At 37.8% G+C, this 20,293-nt stretch overlaps 1 protein-coding gene and 1 long non-coding RNA gene across 3 annotated transcripts in view; one reads left to right on the top strand and one right to left on the bottom strand.

The window, feature by feature from the left end:
- The window catches only part of DYNC1I1 (dynein cytoplasmic 1 intermediate chain 1), a 438,502-nt gene that overhangs the window by 72,998 nt on the left and 345,211 nt on the right, over positions 1 to 20,293 (top strand). The gene's annotated exons all lie outside the window — the stretch shown is intronic.
- Positions 391 to 20,293, bottom strand: part of LOC144288877 (uncharacterized) — a 54,227-nt gene continuing 34,324 nt past the window's right edge. For both annotated transcript variants that reach the window (XR_013356894.1, XR_013356895.1), the window contains 2 exons: positions 3,182 to 3,239; positions 391 to 982 (listed from right to left, as the gene is read on the bottom strand). This is a non-coding gene — a long non-coding RNA (uncharacterized LOC144288877). The remainder of the gene's footprint in view (positions 983 to 3,181; positions 3,240 to 20,293) is intronic.

Here is a 20,293-nt window from a genome sequence, read left to right as displayed (position 1 = left end):
GTTTGTTTTTTTGTTTTGTTTTGTTTTTTGCCCATAATCATTTCTAATGCTGCATATTAAGAGTTTTTCAACCTCTTTCATAGTAAAGATGTGAATTAAAACTAAGATAGTATTTTCCACCTATTGACAAAAAATAAAACTAAAACTATGTTAGTCAAGTTGGGGGCAAATATTTTATTTTACTGGGAAGAGTGTAAATTTAACAATCCCTAAGGGATGCAAATTAGACATATTTGCTTAATTGCAAATACATGTATCCTTTGACCTAGCAGTTATGCTTTGTGTAGTTTGTCCGGCAGATATATATCCATAAATTCAAGATGAGGCATGAATAAGGTTATTCAGTACAGCAGTGTCTGAAGCGCAAACAAGAATCCACCTAAATGTTCATCATTCATGGAGAATTGATTTCATCCACATAGTAGAGAACTCTAAATCCATTAAAAGGAATAAGTTTCTTTAAGAACTTATAATATAAATCTCTCCATAATGTATAGTTGTGTAGAAAAAAAAAAGGAACAGAAGAATGTGAATAGCTGACTAGAAATGGGATTAAAAAGGGTCGCGGGAAAGGAATTTGTATTAATATTTAGTTGCATATGCATTACAATCTCTGGAAAAACAAACAAAAAATAAATTACCATAGTAAATAAAGGCTATGAGGAGAAAACTGGTAGATAAGAGACAAGGATGGAGGGAGATTTTTTTCCAAAGACTTCTTAAATATATTTTAATTTTTGAAACTTATAACTATATAATGTATTAAAAAATGAATACATACAATTTCAGGGGGAAAGAGTCCTAACTAGAAGTCATGGAAATCTAAATCCATGAGTGTGTATGTGATGGTGGGGGCTTGGGGGGGGGGGGCTCTTTAGATTGAATTTTATGGAGACTGGAATCCATCTTCTAGAATTTCTGATCCTTTTCAGTGTTGAGATCAGGCTGCTGAACTAGAAACATCCTGTAGTTATAGCGGCACCTGCAGGATAAACAGAATATTTCAACTTGTTTGTCCTCTGGGAGGAGGAATGGGAAAGAATGTAAGTTTCACAGAGCATAGGTGAGGAATGGTGATTTTTCCCATTAGAGTTGCTAGATATTGTGAATATAATTTTCATATAAACATTTTGGAAGCTTAGGCCTTAGAGCTAAACAACGTTGGTTACAAATAGTGGGTATGTCACTCATCCTTTATTACTACTCAGCTGGGTGGCCTTAGGTAAAGGAACTTAGTATTTCTGAACCATGATGTGTACTCTCATAAAATGTGAATTATGCTACCTAAATTGTAGGTTAATGCCTCATTGTGTTTGAAGAGACTTATCTTGCTAGAGAAACCCCAAATCTGACAAACAACATTCTGTGATTATTCAATGCTTAAGGTAATCCTAAACACCCCACATCCATTCCAACATGAAAAATTGCTGCTAGAGACATGTAGCCTGCAGAAGGGGCCACCTCCTCCTCCATAGTCAACAGCTTGTAAGGACCATGGAAGATACAGAACAAGGATAGTCTGCCAGAGAACTAACCAAACAGCTAGGTCACATTATCTCCAGGTCAAGGATAACTTGCTCTTCCCTATCCTGTATGTCATGCAAAGTACCTTGGACCAGAGACTGCTTTATACCATTTTCCTTTCTCCGCCTTGCTAAATGGATGTTTTATTGTATTTATCTTTTTTTTTTTCTGATTCTTCATGTGTGTATTATGGTTATACTCAAACCACACTTTGCTGGGTTAGGAGGAGTCACACCTGACCAAGGAGACAGAAATCTTGAACTTGGGGGTAATGATTAGATAGCTCACTGTGTCTCCCTCTGGGAAGGGGATGAGTACAGTTTTACAGCATGTAATAGTGGCTCCAATTATGGCATGGCTGTTTTTTTTTTTTTTTTTGGCTGTTTTTTAAGGGAATGACACACGTACATGTGTGAATGTTGTGGTGTCAAAGGAGTGGATTACAGCACAAACCTGTGCTTTTCACCAGCTTACTCATCTTTCTCTATGTAATATCACTTTGATCTTTCACCCGACAGAGGGAATGCCCATCCTTCACTCAATCCATCTAGTTTGGGAAGTTAGACTTCATCATGTGACTCAGGCCTGGAAAACCAGAGCACAGAATCTCCTATCCGATGCAAGTCGGTGAGACTCACAAGAGAGACTCTTTGAAGATATAGGGCTAAGACAGAAGCAAGCTGGACCAAGAGAGTGAGAGGAGAAGCCAGTCAACGAGTAAGAGAATGAGAGAGAAGGAGAGAGTAAGCATGCTAAGTAATGAGAAATCACAGGGCTTGGTGACATTTAGACCTTTGAATTAAGGTCCATTGGAAATTCTGCATCTATTTCCAGACTTTTTAGTCATGAGAAAACAAATATCTTCTTGCTTATGCCATGGAGTTGGGCTTTCTATCACTTGCAATCAAAGAGATTCTATCCCATTCAAATAACTCTTAAAAAAAGAAAGATTTTATTTATTTATTTACTTATGAGAGACACAGAGAGGCAGAGACATAGGCAGAGGGAGAAGCAATCCCAAGACCCAAGGATCATGTCCTGAGCAAAAGGCAGAAGCTCAACCACTGAGCCACCCAGGTGCCCCTCATTCAAATAACTCTTAAGCCAAAAAATTATCAAACTCATTTATATTAAGAAAACTAAAAAATAAAACTGAGATATCTTTTTTACTCTCATATTGATTGACAAAAATCCAAAATATACTGTGTTGGCCAAGCTGTAGGGAAATAGACAATTTCAAACATGGCTGGCAGGAGAATAAGCTGGTTACAATTTGGAAAGACTTAAAGAAAAAACAAACAAATCTCCTCAACTTGTAAATGCTTGCATATCTCCTAAAATACTACCAGATATTTCACATGCATGCAAAATGAACTATATACAAGGCTGCTCCCTGGATAGGAAGGTCAGTCTACTTCTCTGGGGGCTTCCAGGCCCTCTATGGGAGATCTGCCACCACAAGACCACTTAAGATTCATTTAAACCAAATGTTTTCACAAATGGGTAAAAGAGGGCAGGGAAGACAGGGATCTGGGATCTCAGCCCACCAACCCTGAGCATTAATCCTAGAATTTTGAAGATTGCATGATTTTAAGATTTTACCTAAAAAAACAAAACAGACAATTTCAGGTTTTTAATAGCAAAGAAATCAACTTACATGTTTATCATTGAGTTGATAAATTTAGGGGCATCCGTACAATGGGAATACTTTGAAGCTACAAAAAAAAAAAGGGGGGAGAGAAATTTTTATGTACTGATATACAAAGATTTCCAAGATACAATATTATATGGAATAATGAAGATGGAGGAAAAATATTATTAGGACATATACTATCACATAAAATAAAAGAAGGTAGCTTTAAAAAAATCCTTTCTTGCACATGAATAAAAAATACTCTGGAAGTACAAAAGAAACTAATAACATTGGTAACCATTGGCATGAACTTGGCTAAATAGAATTTTTTTTTACTCTTTTTGTACTTTTTGTTTTTGAATCACATAAATGTATTACCTGTTCAAAAATTAAATAAATTTAAAATAGAAAATGTCCTAACTAGGTCCCAGGAGCTACGGAACAATAAAAACTGGTTATGGATGTTGGCACTGAATTGTTTAAGTTGCAGTTAGTCTGTTCCTTCTAGAATTTCTGGTCCACTGCAGCCCTGAGATACCCGTGCTATGAAGCTGGAAATAGATGTTCTATGATGAAGGTGACACCTGCAGGACAAAGTGAGAATTTTTCTGTTTTTTCTTTCATTATTTTACTTAGAGAAATTCAGCAGGATATAAGGAGGGGCAGTGAGCATGAATTTCCCACTAGAGTTGCTAGATATGAAAGTTTTGCTAATAATAATAGAGATATTGCAAACAAACTATTTTTATAAAAGGTACACAGGAAAGCAGTATGGAGTAGAGGGGTAAAGGTAGACTCCTCTTTACAAATATTGGCTTTATCATGCACCAAGCTGTATGGCTTTAGACAAAATCACTTCACATTTCAGAGCTAGGAAATCCACATGTATGAAGTAAGGATAATAATACTTACCTTACAGTATTGTTACCTCCTAACATTTTAATGGAGATTCACAGCCAAAGAAATCTTAACCCAATAAAGAGTAGCCTCCAATTATTCGATCTCTGAGATTATTCCAGAACCCCAAATCTACTCTTTAAGAAGATGGGACGCTAAACAGATGCAACCCATAGAGAAACATACATCCTCACCAAAGATTCCCATCTCAGATGGGCCCATGAAAAATAATGAGGAAAGAGCCTTCCAGAGTGATCACACTGTATGATCAATGAGCTCATTTCATCTCAGAGTCAGAGGTCTTCGTAAGTGTTCAAGGTCAGAGACCACTGTGGGCTGTTCCCTGTTTTCTTTTCCAAATGGAGGATTTATTTCAATTGTCATTGTCTCTCCCTGTAAATGTATAATGTGACTTATGTTTTTCATTTAATCAGTTTGCTGGACTATGAGAAGCCACATTAGGACCTGACTAAAAATACTAGTCACCTGGAGATTCTGGATTGGAACAATAACTACTTTATTTATGAGCTTAGGGTAGTTTATCCCATCTCCTCCTAGGATATGGATAAACACAGTTTTTATTGTGAATAGTAGCTGCATTATATTGATATGGCCATCTTTGAAGATATGTGCATGGGTAAGAGGGTGTGTGGTTCTGTGACTAGGTCCTGGACAAATGGAGCAGCACAGCCACCTGCCCCTGGTCATGGTTCAAGGACAGGCATGTGATACAAATGAAGTCAATGAGAATCAGGCCTAGGTCTTTGTGATGAACTTGGGGCTGTGAGGACAAAAGCCTGGTGCTGTCTGGGACCATGACAAGAGGGGAGATCATCTGAGAATAGAGTCAAGCAAAGGGAAAGTAGAGAGACACAGAGTAAAATAGAAACAGGAGACAAAATGAGGGAGAAAAGCTAGACTTGATAACATCCTCTAAGTCCTTGGATCAAGATGTGTCCCTAGATATAACCACTTACTTTTCTTTAATGTGAATCTTATTTCTTCTCTGTTGCTTAAACCATATAAAGCTGAGTTTTCAATCAAAAAAAAAAAAAGCTGAGTTTTCTACTACTTGTAATTGAATGAGCTTTTATTAACTTATATGAAAATAATGTTATGCTTCCTCATAAAAAGATAAATACACAAGAACACTACACAGAGATATCATTTTTCACCTATAATATTGACAAATCCCAACACTTGAGGATACGTGGTTGGACAAAGTGTAGACTCAAAGACATTCACAGACAGGACTGGATAACATTGAAATCACCCTAATCCTTAAGTTAGGAAGCATGGAAACTATAAAAATTATGAATGCATTCACCCTTTGACCCAGAAAGACCACTTTTATGAATTTACTGTATTATACACTTGTACCAGAAAAAGACCAATGTTCTGATTATTCTTTATTTTTTCCCTACCTCATTTCCATTTTTAGTTCTTTTCTACCATGCTTTCTGGTCCAGGAGGCTGACCTCTACTGAGTGCATCACACAGGTTCTTCTACCCTCTGACTACCTTTTAGTTGGGTTAATGTAATGGAGGGGTGGGACATCAGCATGCAATTGGGAGGGAGAGGAAGATAGAGTCAGGATATGTATTCCACAGACTCCTGCCTTGACAAGAGTTATTCTGGAAGAGATTTTGTTTCTCCATCACCACAGCTACTGTCAAATGGCCCCTTCCATAGCTACAGCCATCACCAGACTCTGAAGGTCAAACGCTGGTTAACAGATTTCTGCTTCAGCTAATTCCTGGGTATTCACCTCTTTTTCTTCCCAGTTCCCTTAACCCTACTCATTTAGTTTTATGTTTTGGGATGAAAGTAACATGTAATCAGTAGACTGAGTGAAACAGATTGCCCTCCATGATGTGAGTGAGACTCGTCCAACCAGCTGAAAGCCTGAGTAGAAAAAAAGGCCAATCCTCTGCCCCTGATAAGAAACAATTCCCCTGCTGAATGTCTTCAAACTGGAAGATTATCTCTTTCTGGTGTTATAAAAGCTTCTGACCTTCAGACTCATACTGGGGCATTTTGGACTTGTCAGCCTCCATAATTATGTGAGCCAAATCCTTTTAATAAATTTTATATATATATACATATAATATATATGGTATATACATATATATAGTGTATATATATATATATGTATATACCATATATATATAGTGTATATATCTCCTGATGATTATGTTTCTCTGGATAATCCTAACCAATGTACCATCTGTCTTACAATATTTCCTTCACTAAATTCTCTTCAGTTAAACCCATTGAATATGTCATTTTTGTCCTGTGGGGGTCTTGACAGATGCAATAACTGGTATCAAGAGTGGCCCAAAGAATTACACCCTCAAAATGGATTCTTTTACCCATATCCTTGATAAGCTCATAGATACCTTCTGCCAGAGGAAGTGATATACTAGTAATCCATGGTATATGACAATATAATAATTACTAAAGTTATCTGTGGTATAGAATGCAGTACAAGTGGATGTACTGAATGCAGTACAAGCTCAAACGATCATGGCTCTTAATTGCTCTGGTAGCAATGTGGTTGATAATTTCTAGCCTGGCTGCTCCTGACTGTCTCGGAGAGCTGACAAAAAGGGGGAAAACATAACCCTAAAGATTTTGACTTTCAACTCTATGAACAAGAAGAATATCAAAAAAGTCTCAGTGGTGGCCTTATTTAGAGGGCACAAATGACTGAAAATTAGATCCAAAGACTAACTGTATGGTGTTGCAGAGAAAAGCAAATGTTCAACCTTTCTAGGTGTCATATGCCAGTTAAGGCATTTGTTGATGACGGCAGGATTCTGAGACTGGAACTAGGAACATTTGGGTAACTATACATGGAGCTGATAATTTTGAACACTGAAATCTAGAATCTTCCTGCCCCCAGTAAGCGACCTATCCCTTTCCCCTTTCCCAAGGGAGCTTGACTTCCCTTTCATATATTTCCCTTGTTGACTTAAATCTACAGCAGCCACCTCACAAGGGGAGCCTGTTCTTCCTCCATCCAGCCTCATCAACCCTCATTTATCTCCAGAACCATAATCAGAGTTAAACACTGGATAGTCCAGGGAGAAGTGCCATGTCTTCTCTGGGAGGAGATAAGTATACTCATTTGTGTCAGCAGGAGTATTGGCAACAGATACTGGCATTGATTCTAAGTGTGTTAGATGAAACATGAAGTTGTATCAGGCCAAATGTATTAATATTAATCCTCACAAAGGATTTGGAGTTTTTTTTGTTTTTAATTTTTTTTTCAATTTTTATTTATTTATGATAGTCACAGAGAGAGAGACAGAGAGAGGCAGAGACATAGGCCGAGGGAGAAGCAGGCTCCATGCACCGGGAGCCCGATGTGGGATTCAATCCCGGGTCTCCAGGATCGCGCCCTGGGCCAAAGGCAGGCGCCAAACCGCTGCGCCACCCAGGGATCCCGGATTTGGAGTTTAATGTGTTGGCTCAAGTGCCTGGGTGTAGTTACTTGAAACCTGGGCAATGGGCCTAGAGCTAGTGAGGCTGTGATGCTGCAACTTCTGAGCAAGCTCTAGAGGGCATACTTCAAAGGCTAAAGTTGATGGAAATGTAGAACTGGATCTATTTATACATAGGTTTGCATAGCCATCCTGATCCCAATTATAATCAGCAAAAGGATCAGAAGATATTTACCAAGACATTAAGGAATGCTTTGGTGAAGGGAACACTAGCGTCCTTAAAAAAACCGCTATTTTGAAAAGCTAGATTTTGTAGGCATGTGATAATGATGATTTCCATGAAAATAAGAGGATCCTGGAATAGTAGATGCCAATGGCTTTGCTTGACCATCAGAGATAAAATGGGAATGATTATTTTAATGAGTCACAGGGTCCACTTGGTAATCAGACTATTTTAATTCATGGATCAATTAAATTGATATTGTGCTAATTGGAGCTGGTAAATAGGAAGTAGCAAGCACTGTTGGTGCCTTACTTAGGCACATGCATGCCACACAGTAGGAGATAAAACTTGTGAAAGCACAGAAACCTGCTCTATCAATGAAGTTTCCAGGGGTCAGTGGTCTGGGCATCTGTGTGAGAGACTAATTTTCCTACACCTGACAACATCACTGCAAATAAATGGAGATCATGTATAGTGAGCTTCTTTGGAATTTAGAGCCAAGTCATTCTGTATTTGGCTACCTTGTTCCAGACCCTTTATTTGGTAACCCATAAGAACCAGTTTTATTGGGGCCTTGAGCAAGAGACAGCCAAGGCCAGTGGCATACTGATAAATGTTTAATAACAGCTCTCCAGAAAAGGAAAAAAAAAGGGGGGGGGGGCCTGATTTGTAGCATTTGGTACCTTTTATGGTGTAAATACTCTCATCATGGCTAATTCCAAGCTAACCAATGTAACATCAATGAACTCACAAAATTCCTGGAAATGTAGCAGTTGGTTCTCAGCAGACAGTATGAGATAGGATCAGGATACCATGGATCAAGACTAAGGTGCAATTACCCTGCTCTTGGGACTTATGATCCCACAGTCCCACTGGTACCTGACAATGGCAGATAGGAATGCTATCTGAATGTGCTGCAAGTCCCATTGCAGGGCAGATCCAGAGGGTTTTTTCATTTTTTAATTTTATTAGGTTTTTAATTTTAATTCCAGTATAGCTGAATACACAGAAGGCTTTGAATTAAATTTGGTCAATACCTATCATGCATTTGAAAAGCACTCCTGGGCCCTGGCTGAAACTGCATTTCTGACCACTGGACACCAAGGCACCATGTGATCCAAACTCACTACCATTCTTTATTCTTCTGTGCCCTATTCTGAACCCCAGCAGTTCAGTATTTTTTTAAGGATATTTTACTTATGTATTTGACAGAGAAAGAGAGAGAGAGAGAGAGACAGAGCACAAGCAGGGGGAGCATGAGAAAGAGAGAGAGAGAGAGAGAGAGAGAGAAGTAGGCTCCCTGTGGAGCAGGAGCCCAATGTAGAGCTCCATCCCAGGACTCTGGGATCATGACCTGAGCTGAAGGCAGATGCTTAACCGACTGAGTTACCCAGGCACTTGGCAGCACTTAAACTTTAGAGAGTGTATCACCCGGGTTTTTCTGCTCTCTGTCTTTTAGTTGGGATTGACAAGTCCAAGAAAGTCAGAAGAAAGGCCACAGACAGGCAGCCCGGGTGTGGCTCAGCGGTTTAGCGCCGCTTTCGGCCCAGGGCCTGATCCTGGAGACCTGGGATGAGTCCCACATCGGGCTCCCTGCATGGAGCCTGCTTCTCCTTCTGCCTGTGTCCCTGCCTCTGTGTGTGTGTGTGTGTGTGGTTCTCGTGAATAAATAAATAAAATCTTAAAAAAAAAAAAAAGAAAGGCCACAAACTTATCGTTACTCTTCCCTACTTTCTCCCTGCCTCGCTGTGATTCTGGCAATGGCTTGTCCCTCTACAGTCACAACTCTTGGCACTGAAACTTCCACAGCTTCTGTCTTCCACAGTCCCAGTTCTTGCCAGCCCCAGATAACATAGTTTTCTTCCCTTTCGCTTCAGACCCAGAGATGCTAAACCACCTGTATTTAGCTCTTCTCTGGTCTCCACCCTCCTTTGTGGATTCCCTTAATCTTATCCATCCCTCTGTAAATAATCACTTCATTATACTCTCTTCAGTTAAACTCTTTGGAACATATCCTGTCTCTTGCAGGACTCTAGCTGCTGCAATGACTAACATTCAAGAATTATTCACTGCAGCTCCATGTGCAACAGGCAGGAGGGGGGCATGCCCAAGAGCACACGTCTGAGGACAGAGTGACTGCATTTGGCTCCACCACCCTTTTTTTTTTTTTTGTATTTCTGAATGTTGTGCATTTAATTTTAGACATTTTGCACTGCTTGTTAACATACATAGTATGATGAGCCCCCAGATGCCATCCCCTGTCCAGCCAGGTTCCTGTGCTCAGCAGCAAGTGTGTCACAGCAAACCCCAGACCTGAGCTCTAATTTATCTATAGTCCACACGGGTGGCCCTCCACCCTGCTCTCCTAGCCCTCTGGGAGCACCATCTGGGAGCCAGGGCTGTGAGGGTGCCATGGGAGCCTGATGTCCAAGCGGGGAAGGCTCAGAGGGGCCTCGGCGGTGGACACCCTCTATTGGGCTCTGGCTCTTGCTCTGTAAAATGGAAATAATCTAATGTAATGGGTTGTAAGAGGATATGTGATATAAATTACGCACATCTGTAAATGCAGGATGAGTGGTAAGTGTAAGTAGAATTTCTTTTTTAAAAGATTTTATTTACTTATTCATGAGAGACACACAGAGAGGCAGAGACATAGGGAGAAGGAGTAGCAGGCTCCCTGCGGGGAGCCCAATGTGGGACTCAATCCGAGGACCCTGGGATCATGACCTGAGCCAAAGGCAGACACTCAACCACTGAACCGGAGGTGCCCTGGTAAGTAGAATTTCTAAATGATAGGGAGAGTATCCGGGTGGGTTTGATCCAATTACACGACTCCTTAAAAGCAGAGAGCTTTCTCCTGCTGAGGGCAGAAAGGGAAGTCATAAAGATTCCAAGCTCTGAGGACAACGACGTAGGAGAGCTTGGTGCTTGTCTCGTGGAGTTGAAGAATGAATCTCGCGGAATACAGAGAGTGAGCAAAGCAACAGAAATTTATTAAGCCGAGAAACAGAGAACGCACTGGAAAGTGAAAGGGGTCCCTGACAGGGTTGCCACTGAGGGTGGATTTGTAAATATCATGTCTATATTTAGAACAAACTTGATGGATTTGTAACAAACAAGATTTTTTTTTTTTTTTTTTGTAAATATCCTGAGCACAAACAAGGTGTTCCTTTCTCTCTGGTTAATATCTCCTCCATAGCATTTCTCTACATCTGGGATATCCCTGAGCCAAGTCAGGTAGCCTATGGCCTTGAGATTCTTGTGCCCTCTTGGTTTAAGCAGGACTATTAATAACATCTTAATGACATATTTATTTGTAGTCTGAGTTTCTGTGATTACTTAGTGGCCATTAAAGGGGAATACTCCCTAACGTTTTGGAGCTAGGGAGCCAGATTTATTTTTTGTTTTTATTGTCTTATCTCTGTTTTCTTGGGATGGGTGGGGGCCTGACTCAGGGGACTTTCCCTTATCTTTCCCTGCCTAGCCCCATCTGCTCCTAACTCATTCCTAGAGCAAGGAGAACTTGGTGCTGTGCCCTTATTGGTTAGGGAGAAGGAGGGCCTGGGGGAATGAGACTCCCTGGGGATCAGGGCGGGGCTCCTGGCTTCCAGCCCACAAAGAAACAGGAAACTTGGTCCCACAACTCCAAGAACTAAAATCTGCCCACACACTGAATGAACCAGGAGGTGGAGCCTCGGGGTAAGTAAGAGCCCAGCTAAGCCAGCAACTTGATTTTCTCCTCATTGGTCCCTGAGCAGAGAGCCCAGCCAAATTCCTCCCGACTTCTGATCTATAGAACATTAGATAATAATTGGGGTTGTTTAAGACACTAAGTTTGTGATAACTTGTTATGGCAACAGTAGAAAAATAATAGATTGCTATTTTTATTATTGTTAAGCAATTACAACAATAAAATTGGGATCAACCTAAATACCTATCAATAAATCCTTGTACATTCAAATAACACAATACTATAAAGTTCTTTAAAAAATGTAAGGAAGCTCTTTATAAAAAACTCATATATAGGTTTATGTGGGAAAAAAATTATAGGGGCGCTTAGATGGCTCAGTCAGTTAAGTGTCTGACTCTTGGTTTTGGCTCAGATCATGGTCTCAAAGCTGTGGGATCCAGCCCCACTTGGGGCTCTGTGCTTAGCATGGAGTCTTCTTAAGACTTTATCTCCCTCTCCCTCTGCCTTTCCCAACCCCTATCTCTCTCTCAAATAGAATTTTAAAATCTTTAAAAAAAATCTCTGAAGTATAGAATAGTCTGTATCATATGCTACCATTTACATGATTAAAGGAGGTAAATTGTATATTTATATTTGTTCATACATATGCATTAAAACTCCCTGGAATGATACAGTAGACTATTAGCTGTGGTTACCTATTTCAAGGCATCATGAATAAGAACTAGGCAGATGGGGGCCACAGTAGGAGGGAGACTATTATATACCTTTTCATGCTTTCTGATCTTTTCATCATGTAAATATTCTCTATTCAAAAAGTTAGAAATGATTTTTTTAAAAGGAAAAATACAATCCTAATCTATATCTTGGAGCTACAGAACTCTAAACACACATAGGTTTATGACTATGAACCACCAGCCCCATAAATTGCTTTCTTCTATCTTCCAGAATTTCTGGTCTATGGCAGCTTGAGAGATCACAGCTGAAGGGCAAGAGAGATAGTCTGTGGTTTTGGTGGCATCTGCAGGACAAACTGAGAACTTTCACTTGTTGATTTTGGGTTTTTCTGAGAGACATACATTGAAAAGTGAATGCTGAGTCGCCAGTGGAATAGCTCAGCAGAAAAGCTTAATAATGTCTGATGACCCTGTACCAAAGACATAGTCACCCAGGTCTATAGAAAGTACTGAATGGCTTCACATTTTCTCTGTGTTATATGGGTAAATGATCTGTAGGTTCTGGGAGCAGTAGTGTGTTCATATGCACAAACCTGCCCCTTTTGAAGAATTATATTCAAGAGTCTAATTCAAGAACCTAATAATAAGAAAGAGTACATATAATATACTGAATTTGGGGCCAGATGCCCAGTGAATTTTCAGTAGCCAGTAACCATCATATTCTTGCACTTTATGTACTCTTCAGTATCTTTGTGCTCACAAGACGGCTGCCCTGTGACCCTGCTTCAGTCCAACCCCCACTTTGAGGCTTATTTAGGTTTTCTTAACTTTCCATGAGCAAGCTAATCAACCAAACACAATTTAGCTTTCTTGAATCTCTTAATATCAAACCAGTATCTCCCCACTCCTCACTGCTCTCAATATTTGGGGCCATGTTTTTGAAACTCTTGGTGTGTCTGTTTGATTTAGCAAGAAAAATATCACAAATTATGTTTATACATTTTTTAACCTAACTGACACTAACATGTATTTATCCACATAATGACATGACATTTTCTCCTCCGGGATTGTAATTAAACTTGAGCCTGACCTTTCCTCACCTTCGGAACATAAAGGTTCTTCTGAGTCTCTGTTGGCCTTATGTATATATGCACAGCATCACATTTTTAGAGTGATATGCTCCTGTATGTGAGCACAAGACTAAAGTGAAACAGAATTTGAGGGCAGGAGCTGAAAGAAATTCATTAGTAATTTTAAACCATGAATAAATGTAGAAGGTTTTAACTCAGTAAAAGGAAAATTTACCAGGTTAACAAACTAGGCAGGCATGATTATATAAAGAAAATCGGTGTAAAGTTATGTTTATACATAAAATAGGAGGGTTGATTCCCTGCTCCCACTATGTTTAGACCAACTAGAGAAGAGAAAACTAGACAGTAAAAGGATGTGATGATTATGATTGGAAGTAGTACAGGATCTAGACAGTATTTGGGAAAAAAAAAAAACAACAACAGAAGAAAGAACCCTGTGTTTCCAAGCAGATGGTGCTGCATATCATAAATATTGTGATGAAGATAATGACCCAGGGGGTTCTGGGCTGGTCAGATGACACTCAATGGGGATTTCAACAACCCAGATGCCAGGAATTACAAAGTGACTAGCCACAATTAGTGAAAAATCTATCCTGTAATAGACATAAGATAGGCTCAACCACAGAATAATGAATATATAATATATCAAATAAAGTGGTAACAGATAATATTGATAATTACAATGTATTGTGAAAGGATTCAGACATGAAGTTGGAAAATTATAAACCACATGGCAATAAATGGATCTATGGTTGATATCCCGTTCCATATTGATATTACTAAAGTTAAAACAAAGGGAGGCCAAAGGCAGATATTTGCAGGATGAAAAATTAGATGGCCAGTAACAATTTAAGAGCTAAAACATGGAAGGATTATAGAAAAACAAAACAATACTGATGAAACTAGGAGAGATAGCATGGGCATAATATATGCTTATAAGACAAATTGTTCAAACAAGCATAGATGAAATGAAGATTGGAACATTTATAAGGCAACATCTCCCCAGGAAAGAATCACAGTTACAGGAGCAACTAAAAGTGAGGGTGGGATGTAATAATGTCCCAGTTGAGATAAATATAGTTAGGGCAGACTTTGTCTACTGAAAGATAGAAAGAAGATTATTGCATACCAGAATGGACTGGAAAGAAATAGAAAAAAAACCCCATATATCAAGAAATCTATTAGAAAAGAAAGAAAAAAAAGACAATCCCCTCCATTTATTATGGACACGAGAAGCATTATAACCATCTTACAGATGGGTAACCTCCAAGAGATAGGATATTAGACTATGTATATAGGGACAAATGGGCTTCATGTAGCCTTCAACCAAAGTACCTCTGCTATTCCAACAAAAATAAACAGAATGGATGGTTGCAATAAAAAAGGAACAGGGAAAAGCTCAAAGGATAAAGAAAAAGCCTGACCTCCTAACTAGAAACTTGGCATTCTTTTATCTTCCCAGATAAGATTTTCTCTATATTATCTGTTAAAATGTAATTGAATTTTAAATGTTAAGATTACTAGATATAGGATCAGAAATATCAGTAGTTTCAGGGAAAATGCCCAAGAGTATATAAAGGAAATAAAAAGGTAAAACTTACTATGTTAGGAAGAACATTTATAGAATTTATTCGGTGTTTTTATATTGTGGAAAAATATATTATAACTTTGATTCATTTCTTAAATGTGTATAGATGAGCAATTTAGACTTTCTTTTTCTTCTTGAGTCAATTTTGGTAAGTGATATTTTTCTACAACTGTGCCCATTTCATCTAGGTTTTCAGAGTCACTGGCTTGAAATTGTTGCTGCAGCGACAGTAGCAGTGGCAGCTCAGCAGTTCCTAGTGACACATCTGTAAAATAATTATAGACTCATAAGAAGTCGCAAAAAATGTACAAAAAGATCCTGTATACCCTTCACCCAACTTCCCCTAAGAGTAACATTGTATAATATGAAAACTAGGGAGTTGATATTGGCACAGTTGACTAGATACAGACCTTATTAGGTTCCACCAGTTTTTACATTTTGTACTACATTTTGTGGTTCTATGGAATTCATGGAAGATTCATATAGCTACCATCTCAATCAAGATACAGAAGATATGTTCCATCATCTCAAAGGTCCTCCACTGTGCTACACTTTTATAATCATACCCCTTGCCACCTACCTCCTTAACCCCAGACAACCACTAATCTGTTCTCCATCTCTATAATTTTGTCATTTCAAAATTATATGAATGGAATCATATGGTATGTAAATCTTAAATATTGGCTTTTCATCACTCAGCATGGTGAATGATATTGAACAGCTCTTTATAGGTATATTTGCAACCCATATTCCCTCTCTTTTAAAAAAAATATTTTATTTATTTATTTTTTTTTGAGAGAGAGAGAGAGTACAAGTGAGAGGAGGGTTAGAGAAAGAGGTGCAGAGGGAGAGGAAGAAGCAGACTCTCCACAAGGCAGAGCCCTGCTTGGGGCTCCATCCTTAGGACCCTGAGATCATGATCTCAGCTGAAGTCAGATGCTTACCCCACTGAGCCATCCAGGTGCCCCCAGACTCCCTCTTTGGTTAAGAGTCCATTTCAGTCTTTTTCTAATTGGATTATTTGTGTTTTTATTGTTAAACTCAGGGAGTTCTTTACAGCTCTTGGATGCAAGTGCTTTGTCAGGTATGTAATTTGCAGGTATGCTTTCCCAGTTTGTGGCTTGTCTTTTTAACCTCTTAAAATGGGATTTTTCATAGAGCTAAAGTTTTTAGTTTTGATGAAGTCCAATTTATCAGTGTTTATTCTGTGGGTTGTGCTTTTGATGTCATAGCTAAGAATTTTTTCTTAGCCCTAGGTCACAAAGATTTTTCTCTAAAAGATTTCCTCTAAAAGTATAGTTTTACATGTTCTCTTTTTTTAAATTTTTTTTTACATGTTCCATTATGTTCCATTTTGAGTTAATTTTTGTGTAAGCTGGCAGGTTTACATCATTTTTTAAAATTTTTTTTAAAATTTATTTATGATAGTCACACACAGAGAGAGGCAGAGACACAGGCAGAGGGAGAAGCAGGCTCCATGCACCGGGAGCCCGACGTGGGATTCAATCCCGGGTCTCCAGGATCGCGCCAGGGGCCAAAGGCAAGCGCCAAACCACTGCGCCACCCAGGGATCCCTGGCAGGTTTACATCATAGTTTACCTTTCTTGCTGTGAATGTCCACTTATCCCAGACCATGTGTTAATAATACTATCTTTTCTTCATTGCATTGGTTTTGTACCTCTGTCAAAAATCTGTTGGCCATACTTGTATAGGTCTATTTTTATGTTGTCTATTCTCCTCCATTGATCTATATGTCTATGTCTCTGTAAACCTGTCTTGATTACTGCAGCCACAGAGTAAGACTTATATCAAGGTAGTCTGATTTCTCCAACTTCATTATTCTTTTTAAAAAATATATTTTTAAAGATTTTATTTATTTATTTGAAAGAGAGGATGCATGGGGGAGGGGCAGAGGGAGAAGCAGATTCCCACTGAGCAAGGAGCCCAACTTGGGTTGTTCGACCCCAGGACCTTATATCATGACCTGACCTGAAGGCAGATGCTTAACCAACGGAGCCACCCAGGTGCCCCTCTAGATGCTTATTATGAGGTTGAGAAGATGTCCCTTTATTCCTAGTTTTCTGAGAATTTTATCATGAATGGATGTTAAATATTTTTTCAGTGCTTTTTCTGTGCCAATTGATATAATTGTGTGGGGTTTCTTTTTAAAAGTGTTAATATGTCAAATTACATTGATTTTCAAATATTGAACGAGCCTTTTATTTCTGGAATGACTCTTGCTTATTTGTGATACATAATTTTTATATCATAAGCTATACATTTCATATGTATGCATATATTACATATATAAGATACAGAATACTTATATATTGTTGGATATAATTGCTAATGTTTTATTGAAAACTTTTATGTTTGTAGTTTTCTTATTTTATCTAATTCTGGTATGAGGGTAATATTACCTTCATAAAGTGAGTTTGGAGATGCTTTCTCCTCTTTTATTTTTCAAAAAAAGATTAAAAAAAGATTATATAGAAGGTATTAACTCTAGTTTAAATGTTTGATGGAAATGTCTATTGAAACCATCTTGGCTTGCAGATTTCTTTTTCTGGAGCTATGTAATTTCTAAATTTATATGGTAATTATGAGACTATTCAGATTATCTGTTTCAGTTCTAGTGAATTTCAATAGGTTGTGGTTTTCTGGGAATTGATTCATTTCATCTAAGTAATCAAATGTATGTGTGTGCAGTCAATCGTAGTGTTCCCTTAGTACCCATTTAATCTGTGCAGGGTTTGCAGTGATATTCCCTTTCTTGTGCTTAACATTGGTAATTTGCATCTTTTCTTTCTTTTTCTCTGTACCTATTATGAGTTTATCAGTTCCATTGATACTTTTAAGCAACCAGCTTTGGATTTGATTGATTTTTCTCTACTGTCTTTCTGTTTTCAATCCATTGATGTCTCATGTCTTAATTATTTCTTTCCTTCTGCTTGTATTAATTTTGCTCCTCCTTTCTAACTTCCTGAGGTAGAAGATAAATTTATTGATTTATGAGTTTTCCTTTTTTTTCTAATCTTAGCATTTGGTGCTAAAAATTTCCTTCTAAGCAGTTTGGCTGCACCCCCACATTCATTCTGATATGTTTATTTTCATGTTTATTTACTTCAGTGTAATTTTCTATTTCCTTTCAGAGTTCTCTGTCTCATGGCTTATTTAAAAGTATGTGGATAAACTTACAAGTGTTTAAAGATATTTCTGTTTTCTTTCTGATGCATTTCTATTTTGATTCCCTTCTAGTCAAAGAACATATTTTACATGATTTCAATTCATTTAAGTTTGCCGAGGCTTGTAGTAAAACCAAAGATGGTCTTGGTTAATATTCTGTGTGCAATTGAAAAGAACTCGTATTTTGTTGTTGCCGAGTGGCATGTTCCATAAACATCAATCAGAGCTCACTGATTGATGGCATTTTTCATTATTTATTTTATTTTATTTATTTATGATAGGCACACAGTGAGAGAGAGAGAGAGAGGCAGAGACATAGGCAGAGGGAGAAGCAGGCTCCATGCACCGGGAGCCCAACGTGGGACTCCATCCTGGGTCTCCAGGATCACGCCCTGGGCCAAAGGCAGGCGCTAAACCGCTGCACCACCCAGGGATCCCCTGATGGCATTTTTCAATTCTGCTATATCCATGCTGATTTTCTTTCTGCTAGGTATATCAACTACTAAGCACTGAAGTCTCCAGTTGCAATTGTAAATTAGTCTGTCTATTGTTCTTTTCTACTTCTTTAGGGTTTTGCTTTATGTATTTGAAGCTTGGCTGTGTGGTGTATACACACTGAGAATTGTGTTGTCATTTTTGGTGGATTGACCCTTGTTATTATGTAATGTGTTGCTTCTTCTTTGATCTGAAGTCTACTTTACCTAATATTAATATAGCCATTCTCACTTTATTTTATTAATATTTTAAAGGTATACTTTTTCTACCTTTTTACTTTTAACTTAACTATATCATTATATTTAAAATGAATTTCCTGGGATGCCTGGGTGCTCAATGGTTGAGTGTCTGCCTTTGGCTCAGGGTCTGATTCTGGGCCCGGGGATCGAGTCCCACTTCGGGCTCCCTGTGGGGATCCTGCTTCTCCCTCTGCCTCTACTTGTCTCTGTGTGTGACTCTCACAAATAAATAAATAAAATATTTAAAAAATAAAATGAAATGAATTTCCTGAAAAGATGCTCAGCATAACTAAGAATCAGAGAAATGCAAATAAAAACCACAATAAGATGTCACTCTCACAGTCAGAATGGCTAGAATAAAAAAAAAAAAAAAAGAAAGAAAGAAATAACAAGTGTAGTCAAGAATGTAGAGAAAAAAGAACCCTCATGTACTGGTGGTAAGAATGTAAATTGGTGCACCACTAGGGAGAACAGTCTGGAGGTTGCTCAAAAAATTAAATATAGAACTATCATATGATCTAGCAATTTCATTACTGGGTATTTATCCAATTAAAACAAAAACACTAATTCAGAAAGATATGTGCCCCTATGTTTATTGCAACATTATTTACAATAACTAAGATATAGAAGCAACCTAAGTATTTATCAATAGACAAGTAGATAAAGATGATGTGGTGTGGTGTGTATGTATGTGAGATCTTGCCATTCGTGACAACATGGATGGACCTCGAGGGTAAATACAGAAAACAAATTGGTGGTTCCCAGAGGGAAGAGGATTGTGGGTGTGGACAAAATAGCTGAAAGGGAGTGGGAGATATAGACTTGCACTTATGGAATGAGTAAGTCACGGGGATAAAAAGAAGCAAAGGTACAGCATAGGGAATGTAGTTAATAGCACTGCAGTAGTGTTATATGGTGACAGATGGTAACTACACTTGTGGTAAGCATAGTATAACATATACAGTTGTTAAATCACTATGTTATACACTTAAAACTAATGTCACAGTGTGTGTCAACTGTACTTCAATAATAAATGAATAAAATTGCTTGCTAATAGCATACAGTTTGATCATAGTTTTTATCCATTCAGTTAATGTTATTTAATTATGTATTTACATATTAGACAATATTATAGTTATACTTTCAATTGACTAATAATAATTTTTAAAACTTATAAGGAGAATGACATTTTATTTTATTTACCCATATATTACCCATTCTGTGGCTTTCTTTATTCTTGATGTTCTAGTTTTCTTTCTATTATTATTTTCTTTCTCTTGGAATAATTTATTTCAGCAGTTCTTTTAGGTCAAGTCTGCTGGTAACAATTTCTTTTACTTTTCTTCATTTGAAAAGTTTTTATTTCTTCTATAAGTAAAATACACTTTATTTATTCTTAAAATATATTTTTGATAAATATAGAATTCTGAGTTTATAGTTCTTTTCTTTCAGCAACTGAATGTATTTGACCATTTCCTTCTAACTCCTATCATTTCTGATAATAATTTCACTGTTATTTGAATTCTATTATTTGAAATGTACTTTTTCTATCTTTTAGTTTAGTTTTTTTTTTTTTTTTTGCTCTTAGTTTTCAGAATTTTGATT

Source organism: Canis aureus, chromosome 18 (genome assembly GCF_053574225.1).
Source record: "Canis aureus isolate CA01 chromosome 18, VMU_Caureus_v.1.0, whole genome shotgun sequence".
Taxonomy (NCBI): domain Eukaryota; kingdom Metazoa; phylum Chordata; class Mammalia; order Carnivora; family Canidae; genus Canis; species Canis aureus.
This window is presented reverse-complemented; position numbering and strand designations above follow the sequence as displayed.